This window comes from Salvelinus sp. IW2-2015, linkage group LG6.1 (genome assembly GCF_002910315.2).
Source record: "Salvelinus sp. IW2-2015 linkage group LG6.1, ASM291031v2, whole genome shotgun sequence".
Lineage (NCBI taxonomy): Eukaryota > Metazoa > Chordata > Actinopteri > Salmoniformes > Salmonidae > Salvelinus > Salvelinus sp. IW2-2015.
Window position 1 is genome coordinate 15219772 of NC_036845.1, and position 6095 is coordinate 15225866.

The 6095-nt window shown below is 45.0% G+C and overlaps 1 pseudogene; it reads right to left on the bottom strand.

The window, feature by feature from the left end:
- Nucleotides 1-26: 26 nt before the first annotated feature.
- The window catches only part of LOC111965186 (D(2) dopamine receptor A-like), a 27939-nt pseudogene continuing 21870 nt past the window's right edge, over nucleotides 27-6095 (bottom strand).

Sequence of the window (6095 nt, forward strand, 5' to 3'; positions counted from 1 at the left end):
CCGTCACCTCTCTCTACATCCCCTCTATCTCTCCTTCCACTCCCTTCTTGTCTTTTGTTTTCACCTCTCTCCCTTCTTTAGTTTATTTTCTAGTCTCTGACCTTTTTTTGCCTCTCTCCACTACTCAAACACTTTTCACACTTGTCCTTCCCCCCACTCTCCCCCCTCCTCTTCCTCCCTGTACTCAGCAGTTTAGATCTTGATGAAGCCTTGCGGAACTCGATGTTGAAGGTGGTGTAGATGACGGGGTTGACGGCACTGTTGAGGTAGCCCAGCCAGGTGACAGCACTGTACAGGGAGGGGGAGATACAGCAGCTGCCACAGGGGCCTTCAGCACGTGGGTCAGGAAGAAGGGCAGCCAGCAGATGATGAACACACCTGATGGAGGAGGGAGGAGAATTAAGGGTGTGAGTCAGTCTCAATTCACTCTCTGCCCCTTCCCTTCAGATCATCAAACATTGAAGGGCCAAGGGGAAGGGGTAAGGAGTGAATTGGCTGGCTTAAGCACTCTCTATTCAGCCATCCTCATGTTCTCCTCCTGTTTCTCTCACCTAGCACGATAGCCAGCATCTGGGTCGCCTTCCTCTCCTTCTGCTGCGACAGGGTCCCTTTCACCCTCTCCTTCGCCATCGCTCCCTTCTCCCTGTCTGCATGTGCTCCCTCCATCGCTCGCGGCCACTCATGCCGTCCTCGAATGTGCACGGCGGGGTACGAGGGCGGAGCGGGGTGCCACCGACGGGGACAGGGCCAGGAAGGGCGCGGGCGCCACCGAGATAGAAAGGGAGACCTTGGTGCTCGTCCGGAGGGGGGAGGGGGTGAGGTGGGGGGAGGCTCTGGTCTAACTGGGACAGGAAACCACGCCCCACAGGTTCCTCATCCAGGGGTGCACCATTGCCTCCTTCACTAACGTCTAATAGGGGAGGGGGGAGGAGAAGAGAGAGACAGGGAAGAAAAGATATGGGAAGGGAGGGACAAATAGAGACAGAGGAAACAGCAAGAGATGTAGAGATATGTGCTGTAGTTCAAATCTAAGGCTCATGTTATAGGAGTTTTCGGAATCCAACTTTATGGTCACAGTAGTTCCCCTGTGCAGTGGCTCACAGTGTTCCAGCGACTTACCACTTTCTTGCGTTGGGGGGCGCTGGTGGGGGGCCTCATGATCAGAGTGCACAGCTTCACATCCTCGGGGTGGGTACACTTATTCTGAGAGGATGAAGGGAGAGAAAAGAATGAGGGATAGAAAATCAAAGATGCTTGCTTTTGGACCTACTGTCTTCTAAAAATCAAGCTTTTTTGACTTCCTCATCCTGCCTTTGATTTATTGGCTGGCTGTTTTATGGGGTTAATTGATTGATGAATGGCTGATTAGTTGATTGATAGATTGATTGACTAATCATGAACCTTCCTGTGCCTGTGGCCCTCCCCCGTCTTGCCTCCTCCCTGTGGGTGCAGGCCGTGTCTGCGGGGCACGGTGCGTCGMCCCCGCCTCCGCAGCACCACACAGATTTGGGCGTACACCAGCAGGGTCACGATGAAAGGAACGTAGAAGGAGGCCACGGACGAGTAGACCACGAAGGACGGATCAGCGAAGGCACACTTGGTCTCCTCCCGACTGGCTGATGGAGTGAAGGGGATGAGAAGAGGTGGATAGAAACACAGAGATGTTGTTTGGGAGTGGGGACAGGTGGGAGGAGGTGCATGTTAAGGCAAGAGAGAAGTTTTCCTCTACAGTTCAGGTCAGATAGCCAAAGATGTCAACGCTGTTAAATATGTTAAAGTCCACTCTGTAATGGTGTGGCAACCAAGTAAATGCCTGGTTTAGCTTCAGAGAAGACAGGTACATAAGCATTCGACAATGGCTTTTTCTCTCCATATTCAAGCTGGATGCAACATCTGAAAGGCATTTAAAATCTGCTTCTTATAAGGCCAGGCCACGGCCTATAGCATAACACACTGCAGTCTAGTTGAATCCTTTCAACATTATACAGCTGCTAGCAAATTACTATATGCTGCACACTGTAAGAAGGTGCCTTAAATACTGCCTTTRTGTTGAATTGGATGTTTAGGTGGTAGGTCCAATCCAATAAACTCAAGCTTCCCCATATACAGTATAACCATAGCCTTTCTATAGGACACATGATGACCCTGAGCGCCACATCATTTCTTGTTTTCCCAGCAATGTGTTCAAAGGCTAGAGGCGCTCTCAAAAGGTTACTGAATGTTAACATGCCGATTAAAGGCGCTGCATGGTCAATCCAACATCTGCAGTGGRCGTAGAGCATTTACTGCGATGTGGCCCCTACAGATGTCAGGGCATTTATACTTCTTGCGCTTTGCCGAGCAGCACAGAGCTGTTGTGAAGGATGTTGTCAAGAAAGTGAGTTTGTGTTTATACAAGACCTCTCGCCCTCAGCTACAGTCAACCAATCATGTCAACGTGGAGCTATATGGAGCCCTTCGAATTGTTACAAKATTTGAGAGGCACACGGACATGCGGAATGSAGCWTGATTTGGCCTCTGCATGCCTCCAGATGCTCCGCCATTGCGTCACACCCTCCATACGAAGCCTCCGACCACATTTTTCAGATCAAGCATAAATTGGCTTTAAGTGTTGGCCCCTCCAGCTCAAGTGGTTGTTGCCATTCAGTTGCATCAAGCTGTGCAGCCTTTGCATACGAAACCAGTACTCTCTTCAGCCCCGTCCTCAAGGTAGGAGCTTATGTTCCAAACCTCAGTTGGCTTGTTTTCGCACGAGCTACCGCTCCGCCGAGACCACACAAACATTTTTCAAATCAAAATACCGTCTTGAGCGAAACGTGATAATGGGCACGTCCTCCGACTTAAAATGACACCTGCATCACTGGTAAACATTCTGTATTGTGGACGTGGACCAACAGGCCAATCAATGAGTCCCTCTTTCCTTGAAATGCGTGTTGACTGATTAAAGCATACAGAGSTGAAAGCTGTTAGTAAGCAGTAGTGTYTGTGTGTGCATGCATGGTGTTCTTAGTGATTGCAGTTACTGCAAATCAAATCACATTTGTCACATGCGCCGAACACAAGAAGTGTAGACCTTACCGTGAAATGCTTAGTTACAAGCCCTTAACCCACAATGCATCAAAAAAACTGAGATTCATACTAAAACAACGTAAAGCTTATCTAAACTAATTATTAATTTTGCTCTCACAACTGGTGATACCCAATATCCATAGGGCTGCAATCTCCAGGCTTACAACAGATGGACTGGAGATTGCAATGGTTATTTTACATACTTAAAACAAAAATGTGTGCTTCACGTGTGACTTCCCGTGCCATGTTTATTCTCTCCTAGATGAATGAGTAAATGAGACTAGTCACTTGTGATTGCATTGAATAGATTCATTGAGTGGCTGTGTCTGGATTTTCTGAATCGACTTGCTGCAAAAATAAAAGGAGATTCTTGCATCGATCCACTAGTCTACCCCTTTAATTCTTTGGGATGGGGCACTATTGAGTAGCTTGAGATAAAAGGTGCGCAGAGTAAACTGCCGCTACTCTGCCTAAAAGTAGAATATGCATATAATTAGTAGATTTGGATGGAAAACACTCTGAAGTTCTAAAACTTTTGAATGATGTCTGTGATATAACAGAACTCATATGGCAAGCAAATAACCTGAAAAAAACCAACCAGGAAAGTGGGAAATCTGAGGTTTGTAGTTTTTCAAGTCATTGCTATCAAATATACAGCGTCTATGGGGTCATATTGCACTTCCTAAGGTTCACTACGAATTTGACAGTCTTTAGAACCTTTTATGCCACGAGGCCAGTCTCGCGCGCTCCGTGAGAAGTTAGCTGCTTCCATTGCATTTCTACAGACAAAGGAATCTCCGGTTGAAACATTATGAAGATTGATGATAAAAACAGCTAAAGATTGATTTATACGTCGTTTGACATGTTTCTACGAACTGTAATATGACTGGTCTGAACTTTTGCCTGGACCTGCCCGCGCATCGTGAGTTGGATTTGTGTACTAAACGCGCGAACAAAAAAGGAGGTATTTGGACATAAATGATGGACTGATCGAACAAAAAACATTTATTGTGGAACTGGGATTCCTGGGTGTGCATTCTATAAAGATCATCAAAGGTAAGTGAATATTTATAATGCTATTTCGGACTTCTGTTGACTCCACAAATGGCGGGTATCTGTATGGCTTGTTTTGTGTCTAAGCGCCGTACTCAGATTATTGCATGGTGTGCTTTTCTCGAAAAGTTTTTTGAAATCTTATTTAAGTTTAAATTTTATTTTTATTTCATTAAGGAGAAGTCTATCTAAAATTCCATGCATAACAACTGTATCTTTTAGCAATTTTTATTATTAGTATTTCTGTAAATTGATGTGGCTCTCTGCAAAATCACCGGATGTTTTGGAGGCAAAACATTACTGAACATAACGCGCCAATGTAAAGAATTTTGGATATAAATATGAACTTTATCGCAACAAAACATACATGTATTGTGTAACATGAAGTCCTATGAGTGTCATCTGATGAAGATCATCAAAGGTTAGTGATTCATTTTATCTCTATTTCTGTTTTTTGTGACTCCTCTCTTTGGCTGGAAAAATGGCTGTGTTTTTCTGTGACTAGGTGCTGACCTAACATAATCGTTTGGTGTGCTTTCGTCGTAAAGCCTTTTTGAAATCGGACACTGTGGCTGGATTTACAACACGTGTATCTTTAAAATGGTGTAAAATACTTGTATATTTGAGGAATTTTAATTATGGGATTTCTGTTGTTTTGAATTTGGCGCCCTGCAATTTCACTGGCTGCTGTTGAGGTGGGACGCTAGCGTCCCGAATATCCCAGAGAGGTTAAGCTGCTGCTCAGTGCTCAGTCACTCTGTGACTTCGCTGCCGCTTGTACACAAAACAGTTCGAACAAACTTAGTTATTTGTCTGTTGTAACAGTAGGCTATTGCAAACATAAGCATGACAGACACAAGGAGATAGTCAAACAATTCCTAATGTTTTCAGGAGGGCAGTTACAGTGCATGAAACAATTTAGGCAAGCTATATGTAGCTTACACAGTATATCAATGGTCTTAGGGTCATTTTGACCCGGCAGTTATAAAATTATTTACACCACAAAAACACACACACAATGAGAAATTGAGATTATGTGTGCTACTGACTGAACTCAGCAAGGAGCTCCTGAAGAGGAAGTTCACCATGGTTGGCACAGTTAGAAAGAAGCCTGAGTTCCCCCCTGCACTCCTCACAACAAAGGGGAGAGAGGGCTTCTCATCAAAGTTTGCCTTCATCCCCACCACCACTCTAGTTTCTTACGTCCCAAATAGGAACAAGAAAGTGGTCCTCCTGAGCACACTGTACAAAACGGCTGCGATCAGTGATCGCGAGGACAGGAAGCCAGCCATCATCCTGGACTACAACCACAACAAAGGAGGCGTGAACTACCTGGACAAGGTGATTGGAATTTACAGCTGCAGGATGATGACTGCCCGCTGGCCCCTGGTCATCTTCCATTTTTTTTTTTTTTTTTTACCTTTATTTAACCAGGAAAAGRCCATTGAGATGCAGTGTCTCTTTTTCAAGGGAGACCTGGCCAAGAAGGCAGCAACAGTTTTTTTTTTTTTTTCTCTATTTAACTAGGCAAGTCAGTTAAGAGCAAATTCTTATTTTCAATGATGGCCTAGGAAAAGTCGGTTAACTGCCTTGTTCAGGGGCAAAACAACAGATTTTCACCTTGTCAGCTCAGGGATTCAATCTTGCAACCTTTCGGCTACTAGTACAACGCTCTAACCACTAGGCTACCTGCCGCCCCAATCAATACATTACATAATTAAAACATACAACAACATGATCCAGCCTAAAAAAAGCATTTACATTCCTCTGTAACAGAGTCTCCCATCAATATTTTTAATTCATTCAGTGGCACTAACATATCTAGATGAAGCATGGATTGTAGATTATTCCATGCGTCTGGTGCACGAGAAGAGAATGCAGTCTTGCCTAATACTGTGAATGTCCTGGGGACTTTAAGTAGCAACCACCTAGCAGACCGGGTATGGTAACTGCTGGTGGTGAAGGAGACCAGA